Here is a 22,194-nt window from a genome sequence, read left to right as displayed (position 1 = left end):
ATCCTCAGGCATTCCGGAATGATCCTGAGCTCCATAGTCCTTTTTTTTTAGGCACGCTTAATAAATTGTAGCGCACAAAGACTCCGTGAGACGAATAGAGTGAAGTCGATGAGGCTTTATTAAGCGTGTCAGTTCCCCCGCAGCTCGATAGTAAACTGGCCTGTGGGGGAAGACTCCGGCTTCTTATACTCTGCCTTCAGGGCGGAGCTTGAGGTCAACGACCAACCAGGACCCGGGATCTGTCAGCCAATGACATTAGGGCTTCCAGTCCCACATGACCCCCAATACATACTACCACACCTGGCTAACTCCAAAGCCCTCTGCTTGGCTGTTGTCAGGATCCGTATGTCCGGCAGTCCCCTTCTCACGCTCCCGCCAGTTATGGGAAATCTTCTTCTTGGGGACAGATAATGAGCATTTTGAGACACTTGGGCGCGAGTTACATGAGGGGGTCTGTAGCTGATGGCATGTGCGTGCAAGTCACCTGGCCAAAATGGATGATGCAGGTGTTGGGGTTTGGGGCAGGGTGGGATGTAGGGTGGTGCCAGCAGATGGGTTTTGATTGAATTCTTGAGGGGTGGAGGGTCGATGCCAGGGGCACAGAGGTGGTGACTCACCCAAGCTAACCTAAGAAGGTTGTTCATCTTTTTGCGGCACTGCGTGCCAGTCCGCCTGGTGAGTATTTATTTCCCTACCTGTCTACTGTTGAAGTGTGTTCACTTGACAGAAGATTCCAAACATTGAAAAACATGTCTGCACAGCTAAACATGGAGGACTTTTGTTCAAGCACTGGTAATGAGAGAGTTAAGTATAAGATTAAAATGGCTGCAAAAATGTTCTGTTCTTCAAAGTTTATCATGAAAAGCATCTACCCCAAGTTAGCACAGTCATGCTTTAACTTCTCTATTTTAATGATACTTCCTGAGAGGGCCCGTTGAATGGGAAGGAGCACTGCTGCCTACAACTTAATTGCTTGATCATTTGTATATAGCTAATAAATACTGTGATGTGGTTGCTTCAAAAACTCTCAAATTTACAGATTACACTGTGTAAACATTTCCCTGACTCTGGGAACCTGAATCCTTGTCTAGTACTAACAGAAATCCTATTAAAATATTCCTTTTGTGCACGTTCCCAATTACTTGCTGTATCTGTATCTGCATGCTAACCTTTTGTGCCCCATGCATGAGGACACCCAGATCCTTCTGAACCATACAGGTCTGTAGTATTTCTCCATTTAAATAATGTTCTGCTTTTCTATTCTTCCTGAAAAAGAGGACAACCTCACATTTTCATACATCGTTCTTCATCTGTTAAATGTTTTTGCCCACGAGATTAATCCATCTATGTCCCCTTGTAGGCTATTTGGGCAGGATTCTTCCACCCCATCCGCAGCAAGATCGCTATGGGCGGGACACAGACCACGTAAAGGTCCATTGACCTCGGGTGGGAATTTCCGGTTGTTGGGCGGGAGGAGCCGGAGAATCCACACTTTGTATCCTGCTCATGTCTTGCCTTCCTACCTATCTTTCTATCAGCAGCAGATTTTCTGTTTCCTTAATAATGATTCAAATATTTTCCCAATTTTAGGCTAACTGGCCGATAGTTTATTGCTTTCTGTCTCCCTCCTTTCTTGAATAGTGGTGTCATGTTATCAGTATTCCAATCTGCTAAGACTTTTCCAGAATCCAGGGAATTTTGGAAGATTATAATCAATGCATCCACTATCACTACAGCCATTTCTTTTAAGGCCCTAATGTAATGTTCTTATCGGATAGCCTGATTTATATTACAAGAACACTTGCAGCTAAAGCTATAAATGATTTATTAACATTGACTGTGGGTCAACTATATACAAAACAACAGATGAATAACAGTATGAACATGCACAAGCAACCTCTCTCCCAGCTCCCTAGTCAGTTTGAAGTCACCTAACTCTAACATGCACTTATACACTAATGAGACTCCTAGTGGTCAATCAGTGAATTACAACACAACCATGATATCTCTACATCCCCTTTTCCTTGAAGGAATAAATTAATACATTAGCATCAGGGGCTGTTTAGCACAGGGCTAAATCGCTGGCTTTGAAAGCAGACCAAGGCAGGCCAGCAGCACGGTTCAATTCCCGTAACAGCCTCCCCGAACAGGTGCCGGAATGTGGCGACTAGGGGCTTTTCACAGTAACTTCATTTGAAGCCTACTTGTGACAATAAGTGATTTTTCATTTCAGTATATTTACATGTGATATCAGTAGCCTGAAAGTTTAACAGTATTAATTTTTTCCCTTTAAAAATTTTAAAGCTGGTTTAACAAATATATATATATGTATATTCATACAAGAACAGCAAGCATAGTATGTACAAATAGTCCAAATCTACAAATTGAGTCGATCAGGTTTTCGTTGATCTTCTCAAAGTTTGACCTTGCTGCTCAGAACTTGTAGATCCAATGTTCTCCCTGACATTCTCATGCTCAGGAACTGCTGAACTATCTGACACTGCAGCTGACGTTGATTCTGATGTAGATTCATCATCCATCACATTGTTGTGAAAGTCTTCTCTGGTTTTCAAGAGCGCGTGACAATTTCTTCTTAAAACCAACCCTTCCTCTGTCTGTACATTGTAGGAATGATGTGCTACTTCTTCAAGTACAATGGCTTTTCCCGACCAATTGCCTCAATCTTCTATTCTCACAATGTCATCACTACTCAGAGGTGGTAACATTCTCGACACTCTATCATGGAACTGCTTTTGTTTTGCTTTAATGTTTTGCATTTCCTGCAGTACCACCGCATTCTCCTCCTCCTTTTCCAAGTATGGAAGTGTGGTACGCAACCCTCTATTCATGAGTAACTCTGCTGGCGATCTACATGTGACAATGGTAACACTTTGTAACGTGATTTCATGAGATATGGATCAGATTGGCTGTCCATTGCTTTCTGTAATGATTGTTTTACAATATGTACACTTATTTCGTTGCGATCTTTGGGATCCATGCCTATTCGATCATCACCATTTTTGTTTCACAAATACCATGAAATTTACCCCATTGGTAGATTCTTCTTTCTTCTTGATAACTTGTGGTTTCGTTTCTGATACAGGTGGTTGGTTAGAAATGAGAGTGACATGCAGATCTACATCTTCAGCAATTTCACTACTAATATTTTGTATCGGTGCTTTAGATAATGCATTTTCTTTAAATTGTATCTTGTTGCCGAATGGTAGTGCATTAAAATCAGTGAACACATCGCTGTATTTGCTGATAATGTTCTCAGAATCGTTGGAGTGTTGATCCAATCCGTTTTGGATGCTGTATACCAACTGCACTGGACCTAATTCTTCACAGGACTGATCACCTAATAATGAAATCAAGCCCTCGGATACATTACAGAATGGGACGGAATAAATTGTGTTCTTCACCACCCTCAGGTTACAAGCACCATAACATTTAATGCTTGAACCATTGTAATCTCTCAGAGATATGTGGGCAGCATGGTAGTACAGTGGTTAGCACAGTTGCTTCACAGCTCTAGGGGCCCAGGTTCAATTCCCGGCTTGGATCACTGTCTGTGTGGAGTCTGCACGTTCTCCCCGTGTATGCGTGGATTTCCTCCGGGTGCTCCGGTTTCCTCCCACAAGTCCCGAAAGACATGCTGTTAGGTAATTTGGACATTCTGAATTCTCCCTCTCTGTACCCCAGCAGGCGCCAAAATGTGGCGACGAGGGGCTTTTCATAGTAACATTATTACAGTGTTAATGTGAGCCTACTTGTGACAATAAAAAGATTATTATTATAATTATTTTGTGATTTCTTCTAATCGGCTGTATTTTTAGATTTTTTAAATCAGTCATGCCGATTAAATTGGCTTTAGCATCAGTGTCTAACTTTAATTGGACCACTGTACCGTTCACTTCAAGTGGAGAAGCCATTTGTCCTCACCAACCACATTTATTTTAAATGGAGCACCAGTTTGCATTTTTTTAAGTGCTGGAGAATGTTTTGGTGTCCCCAAAAAACTATTCTTCTCTGTTATTACTCCAACAAGAAATGAAGCTTCATCACTGAAGACTGTGTCTCCGCTGTGCTGACTGATCTGGGGTTGAGTTTAGAGTAACAATTCTGAGCAAAGCAATTTTTTTCCTTTGCATCTAGAACAAAACTTGTCAAACGCTGAACACTGCCTTAGTTTGTGCCTTTGACCACATCTTATACACAGAATTACTTTGTCCTAATCTTTAACCTGTTTGTTAGTGTGGGAAGAGCTACAGGAACTTGCCCACCTTTTTTTGGAAGTTTTTTTGGAAAAAGGGCAGCAACCAAAGTGTTGCTCCAAGAAGACGCTGCCATTACTGAGAAACATTTCAGAATGCTGTGCTGCTACCTCGTGAGCCTGACAAATCTTAACTGTTTGTTCCAAAGACAGCTCCGACTCCCTCAGCAACCGTTCCCTCAGCTCATTTTCATTCACACCAAACACAATCTGGTCCCGAATCATGGAAGATTCCACCGCAGAAAAATTACAGGTTTTAGCTTTTAACTTTAAATCAGTGACAAAATGATCTATGGACTCTCCTGTCTTCTGTAAACACAATCTAAACATACAGCGTTCATAAATGTCACTCTTTCTGGGGGTGCAATATTCATCAAATCTTCAAATTACTTCACTAAAATTTTTACTATCTTCATCGTTTGCCAATCTAAATATAGCTAAAGCAATTGCTTCAGGCCCTGCCGCTGTTAGGAGCATCGCTACCTTACATGAATCTGATTGGTCTCCTAAATTTACTGCAGTAAGAAACAGATTAAATTGCTGTTTAAACAATCGGCAGTTTTACATGAAATCTGAGACTGATTGGTGGCTTAAACAACTTCATGTTGTTATTTCTTGCAGTCTGAAAAATCTTCAAATCTCTGTGGACCTCATGGCAGGTTGTTCTCAGAGTTTAATGCCATCGAGCCCTGGTACCATGTAATATTTCTTGGGTTGGATGGCTTGATTTATATTACAAGAACACTTGTAGCTAAAGCTATAAATGATTTATTAACATTAACTGTGGGTCAACTATCTACAAAACAACAGATCAATAACAGTATGAACATGCACAAGCAACCTCTCTTCCAGCTCCCTCGTCAGTCTGAGGTCACCTGACTCCTAACATTCACTTATATTCATGAGACTCCTAGTGGTCAATCGGTGAATTACAACACAACCATGATATCACTACATCTAGGATTCAGGCCATCAGGTCCAGGGGACTTATGAGCCATATGTCATGTCAGTTTTCCAAGTACTTTTTCTCTAATAATAATGATTGTTTTAAGTTCCTCCCTCTAATTTGCCCCTTGATTTTCTCCTATTACCATTGGGATGCCTTTTGTGCCTTGTACCATGAAGACAGATATAATATTCTTCAAAGCCTCTGCCATTTTCCTGGTTCACACCATTAATTCCCTGGTCTCATCATCGCGTTAGCTGCTCTTTTATTTTTTTATTTGCATGTGGAAGAGTAGAAGATCTTACTGTCTGTTTTATATGTTTGCTAGTTTGCTTTCATGCTCCAACTTCTCCTTTTTTTGTTTTAATTATTCTTTGCTAGTTTCGAAGATTTTCCCAATCTTCTGAACTACCACTAATCTTCACAGCACTATGTGCTACTTTTTCAATTTGACACCATCCCTATATTACTTAGAGCGCGATTCTGTTGTCATGTTGCACTCAAGAGAGAGCACAACATAGTTGGAGAATCCCGGGAGAGGCCTCCAGCAGACCCCACGACATCCTCCACGTCTTTCCATGATTCACCAAAGTCCTGCGAGACGCGGAGTCGGAATTCTGCCCAACAGGGGAGGGACTAAACGGTGCTCGCGGACGCAGGTAGTAAACCTACTTACAATCTACCTGCGTGGGATCCACCGGCCTCCATCAATTCTCCGACCTCCCCAGGGAGGCTGCAGCTACGTGCTGATCAGTGCTGGTCCACACCGCCAGGCGGAATGGCACCCGCGGGGTCTCCCGGGCAATCAGAGGTGGTCAGGGTAAGTGCAAGGTGGCGCCTGGCCCTACCCCTGGAACACAGGTGTCTTGGCACTGTCCAGCTGGCACCTTGGCACTGCCACCCTGGCACTGTCAAGTACCCGGGTTGCACTGCCAAGATGACAAGAGCACTGCCTAGGTGCCAGGATGGCAGTGCCCAGGGTCAGGGAGCGAGGGGGGCCAGGCCCATGAAATGAAGGTTGGGGGGGGGGGGGTTGAAGGATGTGGGAGTACAGGGCAGGTAAGTAGGGGCCTCTGGGAGGTTGGGGGGTGAGAGACGGGTGGAGGTCCTGGAAGGAAGGGGGTAAGGAGGTTTGGGGGACCTGAATAGTTGGGACCTCTAGGGACCCCATAGCCGGGTGTCCATATTTGGGTGTGTGGGGTAGTGCCCATGTGTGTTGAGGGTAACATTTCCCATGTGTGGGGGGTGTGGGAGACCCACAAGCTCACTTAGAGATCCGGGCACCTTTTCAAAATGGCTGCCCAATCTCTGTGTTCAGCTCCCCATGCTAAAAAAAATTCCAAGGGCTAGATTTGTCCGCCCTGTCTGCCGCAAGAATGCCACGGGTGAGAGGCGGACAATAAAGAACTCCATTGACCTCGGGTGGGATTCTCTAGTCACCGGTCGAACGCAGCCGGAGAATCCCAGCCCATGTATAGGGCTAAACCGGTGAGAAACTCCCCAGGGCCAAAAAAGTGACACAGTGTCATTGAATAGCGATGGGGAACTCGCTGGCAGAGCCAGTGGGAAACTCCCTGAAAAACCCGCCACAAATTAATTTCACATTTTTGGGGGAGAATCGCGCCCTTGGAATTATTTTTCAATGGAATATATTTTTGATGAAAGTTATGAAATATCTCATTAAATATCTATCATGGCTTCTCTACAGTCTTACCTTTGAACCTATATTCCCACTCCGCTGTAGCCAATACTGTCTTCATCCATTTGTAATTGCCTCTATTTTAGTTTACGGCACTGAATCCAGACACAAGGGGCGGGTTTCTCCGTCCCGCCATGCCAGATTTCTGGTTCAGCACGCCGTCGGGATTCTCCGTTTCGCCGGCTGGTCAATGGGGTTTCCCATTGTGGGGCAGCCCCACGCTGTTGGGAAAGCCCCGGGCAGCCGGCAAAACGGAGCATCCTGATGGCGTAGAATTCAGCCCAAGTTTCTCATTCTCAAACTGAATGTTGTGGTACTGAAAACAGGCTAAGGATATACACATAGGCCAGGAACAGAAATTTTTCCCCATGAGCCCCCGGCTGCATTGATACTGGCCATCTGCAAGAGCACTCAACTCAACACAAACTCATTATTGCTATATGGACTTTGTGATTAGCCACTCACATTTATACAGAAGAACAAGACCATGCTATGAATATGTTGCAAATTTCCAGACACAGGTGATCAACTTTGCAACAGGACGAAGGACAGACAAAAGAAGCCATCAGACTGAATGTCGTTGCCTGCCACGACATTAGTAATCCTGACAGGAGCCACCAAATGCATGGAGCTGCAGGGCGTCTGCCAACATGAGATTGGTCTGAACCTCACTGCTCACCACAGATGGATGGGCAGCTAGCAGAGTCACCAGGTGCCTCATCCATCTCTTACACTGACTGTTACCTGCTGTGGTCATTGCCAGTGTGTGCGCTTGCAGGTCTGAATGCAAATCCAGAGACCCCTGACTGAGTTCCTGGAGCTGCCCACCCCATGAGATTTGTCACTCTCCCTGGAGGAAGCTGTGTTTTCTGAGCTCTGTGTCAATGCAATAGTCATGCTCTGCATGGACTCCTCCAACACTGCGACCATTGCCCACAGACCCTCAGAGAGCTCTGCCAGATCTTCACACACATCCCACTGGACATCCAGCATCATCTACCTGCTGGACGACTCCAGAGGCTCATCATCTGCCTCAGGCTCAGTATCGTCCTTGCCGCCAGCAATCTTCTGATTGCTGTAGCCCTGGCAGATCTCTGCCTCAGCCTGCTCCTCAGGCAAGTTTGATGTGCCTTCATTACTGTGCATCTGCTCTGAATCGCATATGTCCACCAATGTATCTCATTTGAGATCCCTGCCTCTCAATGACCAGAAGACCTGGTTCCACATTCACAGACAGTGCTTGCTCCTCCACCTGACTTAGGAGAAGAAGGTTTGGGATCCCCCCACGCATCTGCCCTTGTTCCTGCACACTGTGACTCCTCTTTCCCTGTGAGAAAAGTGCTTTCATTAGTCCCCCTTCTGTACATGCCAGAATATACCAACCTCCCCACCCTGCAAACATGCAGTTTAGGTTGCCCTTTACTTTGTCATACCTCAGCCTGACATACATGCCAGCCATGGTCTATAAAGGTACAGGATTTTGTGCCACATCACACTCTGAACTTCACACCCATGGGCACAAACAAGTGTGCCACCCACATCTATCCAAGGTTCTAACTGGATTCAGTACTCACTCTGGCCAAGCGCAGAAGATCATCAAACCTTTTCTCACACTGGATTCTGGCTTTGTGTACAATATCATACCCATTGCCCAGCCTTGCTGCCTCCACCCAGGCCTTCTTCGTCACGTGAGAAGGCCTCCTCCTTCTGTCCTGCAGCAGCCAAAGATCACGTCAAGCACTGACTGCCGCCACCAAAACCTCAGCACTCATTGGAAAAGCGAGGGGCAGACTGACTCCAGGCATTTCTGTCCTGCCTGGCATGGGCTCTGGGCACCGATGACATTCTGGAGATAATAACAGCAAAGTATCTGAGGCAATGTGTCGAAAAATCAATACTCAGAGCAGTTCCCCGAGGTTTTTGAGCACTGACTTTCAACCTTCAGGGAGCTCCATTTAAATACCACACATCTCTGAGGCACAGAACACAAGAATTAGAGAAGTGAATGGGAATAGCTTAAATTTACCACCTCCGGTACCTTTTCTTTCTTTGCTGGAAGATCCACCAATGCCACGGGATTGAGCGATTTTTGGGTTCAAAACCTACTTGCTTATTACGGAGATGGACAGTCCAGATGTAGCAGTTATGCAGAAGAAGGTAATGCTGTCCATTATCACGGAGCAGAAGGCCAGTGAGTATTCAGGCAGCTCACAGGAATAGTTACCTAATAGGGACCAGGAAGTAGAGACAAATGGGTCATTTTTGGATTGGAAAGCTGTAACAAGTGGAGTGCCACAAGGATCAGGCTGGGGCATCAAGTGTTTACAATCTATATCAATGATTTGGATGAAGGAACCAAACATATGGGGCACGATTCTCCGACCCCCCACCGGGTCGGAGAATCGCCGGGGCTGGCGTGAGTCCCGCCCCTGCCGTGTCCCGAATTCTCCGCCACCAGAGATTCTGTGGGGGCGGGAATTGCGCCGCGCCAGTTGGCGGGAATCACGCTGGTCGACGGGCCCACCCCGGCGATTCTCCAGCCCGCGATGGGCCGAAGTCTCGCCCACAGTGGCCTGGCCCGCGATCGGGGCCCATCGATCCGTGGGCGGGCCTTTGCCGTGGGGGCATTCTTTTTCTTCCACCTTCGCCATGGTCTTCACTATGGCGGAGGCGGAAGAGACCCCCTTCCCCAGCGCATGCGCGGGGATGCCGTGAGCTGCCGCTGATGCTCCCGCGCATGCGTCGCCCGGCGAAGACCTTTCGGCGCCGGCTGGCGTGGCGCCAAAGGCCTTTCCCGCCAGCCAGCGGAGCGGAAACCACTCCGGCGCGGGCCTAGCCCCTCAAGGTGAGGGCTTGGTCCCTAAAGGTGCGGAGAATTCTGCACCTTTGGGGCGGCCCGACGCCGGAGTGGTTCCCGCCACTCCATTACGCCGGAACCCCCCACCCCGCCGGGTAGGGGAGAATCCTGCCCATAGTATCTACATTTGCTGACGACATCAAGATAGGTAGGAAAACAAGTTGTCAAGAGGAGGTAGAGAGTCTGCAAAGAGATAAAGGGTCCAATCGAATGGCCACATTGTGTCCGGCTAGGGACACATAAGAGGTTTTGCGAGATTGGCAACTCTTGGGACGCCACACGAGATCTAACAAAATCTCGCGAGATCTTGCGATCTGAATATCACCCTCACTGGGCGGGATCCAGATTTGCATATTTAAGTGAGCAGTTAGGCACTTAAATACGTCTGCGTCGGATTCTCTGAAGGCCTGGGATTGAACACCCGGACCTGGGAGACCTGGCCATGGTGCCGTTTAGCACTGGTCCACACAAAGGAAAGGCCGTATTTGACAAACGAGTGTGTCAGTGCAGGAAATGAAGTTAAGTGGGCCTAGATCAATAAAAGAGCCCTGTTTAATAGCAGGGTCATTCTCAGCTCTGCAGGTGCCGAGAAACATCCTGGGCGGGGTTCTCCGTCCCACCAGCCCCATTTTTCAGTGCAGCGTGCCCCTGCCGTCAGCGGGATTCTCCATTTCCGCAGCCAGCCAATGGGGTTTCCCATTGTAGCCACCCCACGCCGTTGGGAAATCCGCAGGTTTGGGTGCACTGCTGGCATAGCGGATAATCCCACTGACGGAGAATCCCGCAGCCGCTATTCGTGGCCGAAATGGGACTGTCTTTTTCCCCATTAAATTGTCCCCATAAACAGGTTAAGTGAATGAACACAACTTTGGCAGATGGAGCATAATGTGGGAAAATAGGAACATTTCCACTTTGGCAGGAAGAATAGAAAAGCAGTATATTATTTAAACTGAGAGAGATTGCAGAGGTCAGTGGTAGAGAGGGATCTGGGTGTCCTAGTACATAAATCACAAAGTGTTAGTATGCAGGTACAGCAAGTGATTAGGAAGGCAAGTAGCAGTAGGTGTTTATTGTTATGGGAATAGAATATAACAGTAGGGAAGTTTTACCGCAGCGGTACAGGGCCTTGATGAGACAACATCTCGAATACTGTGTACAGTTTTGGTCTCTTTATTTGGAAAACAATTAAAGAGTGTTGGAAGCAGTTCAGGAAGGTTCACTCAACTCATTCCTGGGATGAGGGGCTTATCTTATGAAGAATGTTGGGCCTACACCCATTGGGGTTGAGAAGAATGAGATGTGATTTCTTGAAACATACAAGATTCTGATGGATTGTCTCTCTCTTCATCTCCTTTCTCACTTTTTCAGGCAGGAGTCCTCTCCCCGTTCAACAGATCCTTTTACCCGCCTCCAGCATTCTGCCTCCACTTGGATCCCTCCCTCGGGCCACTCCCTGCTCTTGATCTTTTCATTCAGAACTGTCAGCATGACATTGGTCGTCTCAATTTATCTGCTCCTCACCGACTCTAAGCTATCACCTTCTGAAATGGCTGCACTCCACACACTCAGGTCCACCCCTGACTTTGTCATCAAACCTGCCGACAAGATGGTGTACTGACCTCTACCTTGCAGAGGCTGAACGCCAACTCTCAGACATTTCCTCCGACTTCCCCTGGACCATGACTCCACCATCGAACAACAAGTCATTGTTTCCAGGGCTGTCACTGACCTTATCTCCTCTGGAGATCTTCCCTCCACAGCTTCCAACCTCAATCATCCAAACCTGGACAGCCTGCCTCTATCTCTTCCCCAAAATCCGCAAACAGGACTGTCCTGGTAATCCCGGTGTCAGCCTGTTCCTGCCCCACCAAACTCATTTCTTCCGATCTTGACTCCATACTCGCTCCTCTTATCCAGCCTCTTCTCACCTACATGTGTGATTCCTCTGATGTCCTACATCATATCAACAACTTCCAGTTCCCTGGCTCTAACCACCTCCTGGATGTTGAATCTCTCTATAACACCATTCCTCATCAGGATGGTCTCAGGGTTCTCCGCTTCCTCCTCAAACAGAGGCCTGCACAAACCCCATCCACCAACACTTGCCTCCGTCTGGGTGAACCTGTCCTCTCACTCAACAATTTCTCCTTTAACATATCTCATTCCCTCCAAACCAAAGGTGTGGCTATGGATACCCGCATGGATCCCAGTTTTTCCTGTCTCTTTATGGGGTATGTGGAACATTTCCAGTTCCAATCCTACTCCAGCCCCATCCCACAATTCTTTTATTGGTACATCGATGACTGTTTTGATGCCACTTCATGTTCCCGTTGGACCTGGAAAAATGTATGAATTTTGCTTCCAATTTCCACCCTTCTATCACCTTCACATGGTCCATCTCCAACACTTCCCTTCCCTTCCTTGATCTTTCTCATTCAATTTCTGGGGATAGACTGTCCACTAATATCCATTACAAATCCACTGATTCCCACAGTTACCTTGACTGCAGCTCTTCACACCCTACATCCTGGAAGGACTCCATCCCAGTCTCCCAGTTCTTTTTGCTCTGTTCTAATGCTGCCACTTTCCAAAACGGTGCTGCTGACATCTCTTCATTCTTCCTTAATCGTGATTTCCCACCCCTGTGGTTGACAGGGCTCTCAAATGTGCCTGACCCATTTCCCGCACCTCTGCCCTCACCCCCTCTCCTTCCTCCCAGGACCAGGATAGTGTCCCCCTTGTCCTCACTTTTCACCCCACCAGCCTCAGCATTCAAAGAATCATCCTCCACCAGTTCTGCCAACTTCAGCATGATCCCATCAGCATCAGCATTTCGGAGGGACCGTTCCCTCTGGATACCCTGGTCTACTCCTTAATCACCCCCAACACTCACCCACTTCCCATGGCACCTTCCCATGCAACCGCAGAAGGTAATACCTCCTCCCTGATCGCCATCTCAGGCCTTAAACACTCTTTTCAAGTGAGGCAGTGCTTCATGTGCACCTACTTCAATCTGGTCTATTTCATTTGCTGCTCCCGATGCGGTCTAGTCTACTTTGGAGAGACTAAACGCAGACTGGGTGACAGCTTTGCAGAACACCTTTGGTCCATCGGCAAGCAGGACCCAGACCTTCCTGTCACTTGCCATTTCAACTCACCGTCCTGCTCTCATATCCACATGTCCATCCTTGGCCTGCTGCAATGTTCCAGTGCAAATTGGAGGAACAGCACCTCACCTTCCATTTCGGCACTTTACAGCCTTCTGGACTTAGCACTGAGTTCAAAAACTCCAGACTGTGAACTCTCTCCTCTATCTTCACCCCAATTTTATTTCTATCAATTTATTTTCATTTCTTCCATTGATCTGTTTTCCCCTCACAATTGATCCCCCTCCCCCCTGCTCCATTTGATCAACTGCTCCTAGTTGCTCTTTGACACACTGCTCACCTTATTTCTGCCATTCAAAATTCTAATCTCTTTACGGCCACGGTCAGCACCCTTCTTAGGCTTTATCACCCCCATTTACACTTCTTTTGCCTTCTGTCCCCGACATCTTTGTCAATCTCCCCCTATTGTGGGCCCCCTAATCAGCCCCAATGTCCCCCCCACCCCCCCCCCACTCACAACAATGTAATCTGTCCCCATTTCAAGTTCTTTCTAACTTTGACAAAGAGTCATTCAGACTTGAAACGTTGGCTCCTTTTTCTCTCCACAGATGCTGTCAGATCTGCTGAGATTGACCAGTATTTTCTGGTTTTGTTTCTGATTCCAGCATCCGCATTAATTTCCTTATATCTTAAGATCCTGAGTAGATCTGATAGAGTACATCCTGGAAGGCTGTTTCCCCTTGTGCAAGAGATTAGAACTAGGGGACACAGGTTAAGAATCAGAGATCTACCATTTAAGATGGAGACGAGGAGAATCTTTTCCACTCAGAGCGATGTTAGGTGGAATTCTCTTCCCCAGGAAGAAGTGGAGGCTGGTCATTTAATTTATTCAAAGCAGAGTTAAATACATTTTTAATAGTGAGGTAAATGACAAAGAGTAGTCCAAAGAGTATAGAAGAAAGATGTTTATTCAGCAGTATTTACCCAGGACCCAGTTACACATCTCAAGGTCCTCTTGCCTTTCTGTCAGCTGTTGCAGCAGCTGACCTGTTATACTAGCGCTGGGTATCTCACAGCCGATCAGCCCTGGGGAACAATCAACCCCAGCTGCATGAGTTCCATGCAGGGTTATAACACCCCTCCCTGTTGTGTTATGCTGCTTCGGATAACACAGGCTGCTACTTGATGCAGTCTTAACTAAAGGATGCTCCAGACTCTGAAATGAGTTCAACATGTTTATTGAACTATTAACACAGTTCTCAAATGAGTTCAACTCTCTGCTAATCTAACTGTAGTAACTCAGTCTAACTGTACCAGCTTGCTCTAAGCCACGTGCTGGGGTGTGATGCTGCAGATCAACCCTGTCTAACCCTCTAGATGTCTGTCTGTGGAAAGAGGCTGGGTGTGAGTGCCTCATCCCTTTTATAGTGAATATGGCATGCCCCCTTGTGGAGCTGCCACCTCTGAGTGTCCTGACTGCCCATTGGTTGTGTCCTATTCTGAGTTTCATTGGTTGCATGTTTGCATATCGTGACATCACCCCTTTTAAAAAATTTTAAAAATATATATATACATCTGAATGTGCCTGTCTAATATGACTGACTGAGGAATACAGAACAGAACAAACAAAACAAATGCTCAGAAGTCCAGTCTCTGAGGCTTGCGTCTGATCCTCGTCGACCGCCGGAGAGGTGGTGTAGGGGATGACGGTGTCTTGACAGGCGGGTGGGAGGCACGACTGGTGGCCTCGTGGTTCGAGGTGTCTGGAGGTGGCAATTCCACATGTGGAAATGGAGGGGAAAGTGGTTGTGGGCAAGCAAATTTTCGCAGTGCCCTTCGATTCCTTCGCACAATGGAGCCATCAGCCATACGTATGACATAGGATCTGGGCACGGCCTGTCGAACAACGACAGCCGGAGCTGACTACCCACCATCCGGTATCTTGATCCTGACCGTGTCTGCCGGGGATAGCATGTCCAGATCGGTGGCATGTGCGTCATATCCCTGCTTCTGGCTGTCACGAAGCTGCTGCATCTTCTGCAGCACCGGGAGGTGATCAAGGTTGGGCAGGTGTATGGCTGGAAGCGTCGTCCGCAGGTCCCTGTTCATCAGCAGTTGAGCTGGCGACATGCCAGTGGACAAGGGAGTCACCCGGTACGCAAGTAGTGCAAAGTGTATGTCGGAAGCGGAGTCCGAGGCCTTGCGGATGAGCAGCTTAACGATGTGCACCCCTTTTTCAACTTTGCCATTGGACTGCGGATAGTGCGGACTGGAGGTGACCTGCCTGAAATTGTAGCTCTTGGCAAACATGGACCATTCTCGACTGTGGAAGCACGGGCCATTGTCGCTCATGACAGTGTTCGGGATGCCATGCCGTGAGAATGTCTCTTTACACGCTTTGATGACGGTCCGTGAGGTGAGGTCTAGCCGCTTCAGCAGCTCAGGATAGTTCGAAAAGTAATCGATGATTAAGATATAGTCGCGACCATTCGCGTGGAATAGGTCAATGCCAACCTTGGACCACGGAGAGGTCTCTAGGTCACGTGGTTGGAGCGTTTCCTTGCTCTGCGCTGGTTGGAACCTCTGACAGGTTTCCCAATTCAGGACCATGTCCGTGATGTCCTAGTTGATGCCGGGCCAGTAGACAGCTTGCTGGGCCCTGCGTCTGCACTTTTCTATGCCCAGGTGTCCCTCATGAATCTGCCGCAGCACCATGCTCTGGAGACGTAGCGGGATGACTTTCCTGTCCAGCTTGAGCAGGATGCCGTCGATCAGCGTCAGGTCATCTTTGACGTTGTAGAATTGAGGGCATTGCCCTTTCTGCCAGCCATTGCTGAAGTTGTGGTTGACTCGCTGCAACAGGGGGCCTTTGGCCGTCTCTTCTCGGATGAGAACAATCTTCTCATCTGTTGCCAGGAGAGTGCTTGCACACAGTTGAACCTGCAATTCAATATGCTGGATGATCTCCAGTGTTCACTGGGTGAGTTGACGGAGCGGGACAATGCATCGGCGATGATATACACCTTGCCAGGTGTATACACAAAATTGAAATCATACCTCCGGAGTTTGAGCAGAATTCTCTGCAAACGAGGCGTCATGTCGTTCAGGTCCTTTTGAATGTATTGGACCAGAGGTCTATGATCCGTCTCAACAGTAAATGTTGGCAAGCCGTCTCTTTGAAGCAGCAACGCCCCAATGCCATCCTGACTCGCATCTGTGGATATCTTTGTCTCTCGGTCTGGGTCAAAGAATGCAAGGGCGGGTGCAGTGGTGAGCTTGGCTTTCGGCTCCAGCCACTCTGTTCGGTGCTCCGCCTTCCACTCAAAGGCACTTGATTTTTTCACCAGGTCGCGTAGGGCCATGGTGTGTGTGGCCAAATGCGGGATGAACTTGCCAAGGAAATTGATCATTCCCAGGAAACGCAGTCCTGCCTTCTTGTCGTCGGGGACTTTCATTGCCTCGATGGCTTTAATTTTGTCTGTGTCCGGGCGCACACCATGTCGCAAAGTCTGATCGCGCAGGAACTTCAGCGTGGATGTCCCAAAACAGCACTTGGACCTGTTTAGCTTGAGGCCATGTTCATGTATGCGTCGGAATACTTTCTTGAGTCGTGACACATGTTCCTCTGGGGTTGTGGACCAGATTATGATATCGTCAACGTAGACACGAACCCCTTCTATTCCCTCCATCATCTGTTCCATGATGCGATGGAAAATCGCTGATGCCGAGATGGTGCCAAATGGCATTTGGTTGTAGCAGAACGTGCCACAAGGTGTGTTGAAGGTGCAAAGCCTTCTGCTGGATTCTTCAAGTTGGATTTGCCAAAATCCTTGGGATGCCTCCAATTTTGTGAAGAAGCGCGCGTGTGCCATCTCACTCGTGATTTCTTCCCACTTCGGGATGGAGTAATGTTCCTGCATAATGTTTTTCTTTAAACCCTTGGGGTCAATGCAGATGTGTAGGTCCCCCGAAGGCTTCTTTACGCACACCATCGAGCTGACCCAGTCGGTTGGTTCAGTGACCTTGGAGATGATGCCTTTTTGTTGTAGACTCGTGAGCTCTGCCTTCAGGCGCTCTCTCAGTGGAGCAGGGACACATCGTGGTGCGTGGACCACTGGCTTGGCATCAGGCCGCAGTAGAATCTTGTACTCATACAGCAGCGTGCCCATCCCGCTAAATACATCTGGGTACTGGGTTAGGATGTCGTCGATGCTGGCCTGAAGATCCGAATGGGACGGCGTCGTGGTGTTGACCCTTTGAATGAGGTCCAGCTGCTTGCAGACGTGCGCACCTAGCAGGGATGCCCTGTCTGGTTTAACAATCTCGAAGCGTAAGCTTGCTTGGGTGTGTCGGCTGGACACCTGCAGATGGCCGGACCCTAGTGCCTTGATTGCGTTTTCATTGTAGTCCAGGAGTTTGCAGGCAGCTGGAAGGATTCTGGGAGGCTTCTTGATTCTCTTGAAGTCCACTGTCGGAATTGGGAGCGCTGGCTCCTGACTAGTGCTGTAGATCTGCACAGGGCTGCATAGTGGTTTGGTTTCCCCGCGTTTGCCTCTTGCAGGGCAGTTTTTTAAAAAATGGGCGGTGCCCCAGTTCGCACACGTCATGACGCTCAGTGCGTCGTTGCGCATGCACGGTGCGGTTCACGGACATCTGCACCTGCGCAGTGTGGTTTTCGGCCATTTTATGTTCCCGATCGCATTGCACATGCGTCGGGCCCTGGGAAGAGCACGCAAAATGGCCGCTTTCGTCAATGTGGAGGCGCTGCATCCAGGCGATGGCCTCAACACTCTCCACCTCGTGGGAGGCTTGTTTTTCACTTTCTGCCGTTTTGTACTGTGAATAGCGATTTTTAGAGTGCTCATGCACAGCACACGTTTCAATCGCGGGTCATGTGCTTGATTTTCAACAATTGCTCTCGCAGAGGATCAGAGTGGACACCAAAAACGATTTGGTCTCTGATCATGGAGTCAGTGATATCACCGAAGTTGCAGGATTGTGCTAGCAGTCTAAGGTCAGTTAGATAAGAGGTGAAGGATTCGTCTTTACCTTGCATCCTCTGCTTGAAGATATAACGCTCGAAGATTTTGTTGGTGTCCACCTTGCAGTGGACTAAACTACACCACATATACCCCCAAAATGCTCACCTCAGCGTACAGAAAGAAAAGAAAAATTAACTGCGCCCACCGAACACCCAGGGAGCTGTCACTCCAGAATTTATATGGTACCAATTTAATCAGGCACATCACACACAAAGAATATAGAGTCCACACACCCCGGAAGTGTCTGTAGGCACAAAACATGCAGCTTTGCAGCAATATCAATAGCCATGTAAAACACTGCTGTAGTCCATCTCGTAGTCCCAACCATCATGGCAGTTTTCAAAACCAACGGCATACTCACAACCCCTAATGACAGTCCAAAGTGCAGCAGCCAACTCCAATAAGGACTCCCCAGTAAGCCATTCTGCCATCGCAAAAAGGCCACAAATGGAAAAGTGACAAAAACATTGCGCGATATCACCAGAACTCACCCTGATGACGTCCCCTCCGGTACTGCCAGATATACCAGACCCCTGAACCCGCCCAGCACACGCACTCTGAAAGCTGACATCAATCCCTGGGCCAGCGCTCGCCTGCCATTTCAATACAGGTTTAAAAAAAAACGACCTCGCAGCATCAAATGTCCGAACCTCATCCCACACGCTTAAAAAAAAAATCAGGGTGTTTGCATGGGTTTCACCCCCACAACCCAAAGATGTGCAGGGTAGGTGGATTGGCCACGCTAAATTGCCCCTTAATTGGAAAAATGAATTGGTGCTCTAAATTTATTTTTAAAAATATCAGGGAAGGTAGCCGACAGTTCCAATTCATCCTCATCGCCAACGAAGTAAACGGCAAAGGGGAGTCCTAAAAGTTCATGTGAAAGACGTCTATTCACCATAACACCAGTATTTACACAGGACCCAGTTGCACATCTCAGGGCCCTCACCTTTTTGAAGAATAAAGGAATAAAGGGTTATGGTGTTCGTGCGGGAAAGTGGAGCTAAGTCCACAAAAGATCAGCCATGATCTTGATCAGCCATGATTCTTAAGGGCAGCACAGTAGCACAGTGGGTAGCACAGTTGCTTCACAACTCCAAGGTCCCAGGTTCGATTCCCAGCTTGGGTCACTGTCTGTGCGGAGTCTGCACATTCTCCCCGCACCTGCGTTGTTTTCCTCCGGGTGCTCCGGTTTCCTCCCACAGTCCAAAGATGTGCTGGTTAGGTGGATTGGCCAATGCTAAAAATTGCCCTTAGTGTTCAAAAAGATTGGGTGGGGTTACTGGGTTACGGTTAGGGTGGATGATGCTCTTTCCAAGGGCCGGTGCAGACTCGATGGGCCGAATGGCCTCCTTCTGCACTGTAAGTTCTATGATCTCATTGAATGGCGGAGCAGGCCCGAAGGGCCAGATGGTCTACTCCTGCTCCTAGTTCTTATGTTCTTATGGACCGATCCTGTTCCCGCTTTCTAAATGCTCAGTTATTTCATCCTTAATAATTGACTCCAGCATTTTCCCCACCACCGATATCAAGCTAACCAGTCTATAATTCCCTGTTTTCTCTCTCCCTCCTTTTTTAAAAAGTGGGGCTACATAAGCTACCCTCCAATCCATTGAAATTCTTCCAGATCGAGAGAATGCTGGAAAATACAAAAGTAAGGAGGTTATACTTCAATTGTACAGGGTAATGTACAAGTGAGACCACATCTGGAGCATTGTGTACAGTTTTCGTCTCCTTATTTAAGAAAAGATGTAAGTGCTTTAGAAGCAGTTCAGAGAAGACTTACTAATACCAGAAATGGGCAGGGTTGTCTTATGAGGAAAGGTCGGACAGGTTAAGTTTGTATCCATTGGAGTTTAGAAAAGTAAGAGGTGACTTGATTGAAACCTTTATAATCCTGAGGGGTCTTGACAGAGTAAAAGGAGAGAGGATGTTTTCTCTTGTGGGAGAGTCTAGATCTACGGGGTCACGGTTTAAAAATAAGGGATCATTTATTTAAGACAGATGAGGAGAATTATTTTCTCGCAGGGGGTCACAAATCTTTGGAACCTCAAAAGGCAGTGGAAGCAGAGTCTTTAAATATTTTTAAGGCAGAGCTAGGTAGATACTTGCTTAACCACGTGAGTGAAAGATTACGTGGGTAGGTAGGAATGTGGAATGGAGGTTACAATAAGATCAACCATGAACATCTTGAAAGGCGGAGCAGGCTCAAGGTGCTAAATGGCTTACGTCTATATGTATTCCAGTTTGGGAAATGATTACAGCTCCAGTATGTTCCAAAAACATTATCCTAGAAGGCTGCTAATGTTTCGGATATGGATGACTGTTTGTAAAAACTAGAGAGCAACTGTGACAAAGAGTCATCCAGACTTGAAACGTTAGCTCCGTTCTCTCTCCACAGATGCTGAGATGGTCCAGCATTTTCTGTTTTTGTTTCAGATTCCAGCATCTGCAGTAATTTGCTTTTATCCTGGAAGGTTCATGTTCTACATTGCCAAAGGCAGAAACCTTATGTGGTAAACCTTTTCAATCGGCTTGGCTTCCAACTTGAAGACCCTGCCACAGTACACATTAACATGGTCGATGACATAGACTATACACAAAGGTATCCTTTGTTATTTACAGGATTTGGGGTGATTAAGCGATGCTGTCATGCTCCTGGCATTGACATGTTAATTCTGCCAGTTTCACAAAATTTGACTTAATTTCCATTTGCAATCCATGCCAAAGTGTCACAGGAGCTTAAAGAACTAGAAACAGATGGTACTATTGAGCGAATTGGCTAATCACGATGGATATCGAACCTAGTCATTGCATGATGCAAAAAATGGCAAACTTAGAATGTGCTGATCTTAATGTGGTTAACAAAGCCATCAGTATAAACAAGTTTCCACTTACTATGATGAAAGAACTATTGGCATAATTTCATGACTCCACAGTCTTCTCAAAGCCTGACATGCGACAGGGCTATCTTCAGATACAACCAACAGAGCAAAGCCGATATTGTACAGCTTTTGTTATTCATGGAGGTGTGTTTCAGTGCCACCTTACGGACTAAATTCAGCACCTAGCGCATTCCAGAAGATCGTATTTTCAATCCTTTCTAATGTTGAAGTGGTAGTCAATCTACATAATTATGTTATTGTCCATGGAGGGGACAAAACAGAATGCAATCAGCAATTATCAGTGGTGCTCACTTGACTCATGCAACACTCAACAAATGCACACCTGCAGCATCCAGGATTGACTATCTAGGTACAGTGACAGAAGCTAGAGTAAAGCCTACACACAACAACATCAATACCATTCATATGCTTCTGACTCCACCTAAAATGAAAACGTTGGCATCATTCCTCAGTGCTCAGTGTTACTGTTATCACTAAATCTTTCCTAAGTGCACAGAGGCTGTCAAGCCTCTTCAAAAGCTACTGCAGTAGGATGCAATGGGAATGGACAGTCACGCAGCAAACAATGTTTGACATGTTAAAGGTGAAGATAGCATCTCTGCCAGTCCTCCGACAATTCAACCCACATGCGGAAACTTATGTCACAACAGATATGTTCAGAAATGTAATTGGAACTATACACTCAGTACATTGAAGGAAGCGAACGATCAATTGCACCATGCACTTTGTTAGGGACTAAACCCAGGTGCTCTGCTGGACAGCAAGAGCACGGACCTAGTCTATAGTTGTGAACATAGGGTATGTATTTCAGTGGTAGAAAGTTCACTGTCAATTATGAAACGCTGATTACATTGTTAGCTACAACAGGATCTGATCATTGACTTCTACACATCTACAGATGGTCAGATCATCTTCATCAATACAACTTAAGGAAGGAAATTTCCATCCTTACCTGCTCTAGCCTACATGTGACTCCAGACCCATAGCAATGACTCTTAATTGTCCACTGAAATGGCTTAGCATGCGTTTCAGTTGTGTCAATTAGGGTTGGGCAATACATACTAGATTTGGCATCAATACCCACATCCCATTAGATAATAATTATTTTTAAAAAGCTAGTAACCTAAAAACCAAGAGACTGAGAAATAGAGGAACTGATCACAGGATTTGCAAATAACTTGCATTGCTTGATGACAACTGTATCGGACGTGGAACTCAAGCGGTTAGCCCAAACTCTTTACAGTAGCATGTATTGCATTATGCCCATAAAGACGTTGAGGTGTTGTTAAGATGAAACAACGATCGTGTGAAGCAGCTTCCAGAAACCAGCTGCAGCCTTGATTCATTCATCTCCCTTGATTGAT

At 46.9% G+C, this 22,194-nt stretch overlaps 1 long non-coding RNA gene across 1 annotated transcript in view; it reads left to right on the top strand.

Annotated features, from left to right (window-relative positions):
- Nucleotides 1-20,437, top strand: part of LOC140430037 (uncharacterized) — a 40,083-nt gene extending 19,646 nt beyond the window's left edge. The window contains exon 3 of the long non-coding RNA XR_011949291.1: nt 20,364-20,437. This is a non-coding gene — a long non-coding RNA (uncharacterized lncRNA). The remainder of the gene's footprint in view (nt 1-20,363) is intronic.
- The last annotated feature ends 1,757 nt before the right edge of the window (nt 20,438-22,194 follow it).

This window comes from Scyliorhinus torazame, chromosome 9, assembly GCF_047496885.1.
Source record: "Scyliorhinus torazame isolate Kashiwa2021f chromosome 9, sScyTor2.1, whole genome shotgun sequence".
Classification (NCBI taxonomy): Eukaryota; Metazoa; Chordata; class Chondrichthyes; order Carcharhiniformes; family Scyliorhinidae; genus Scyliorhinus; species Scyliorhinus torazame.
Note: the sequence above shows the minus strand (reverse complement) of the source record. Positions and strands in the feature narration are given on the sequence as shown.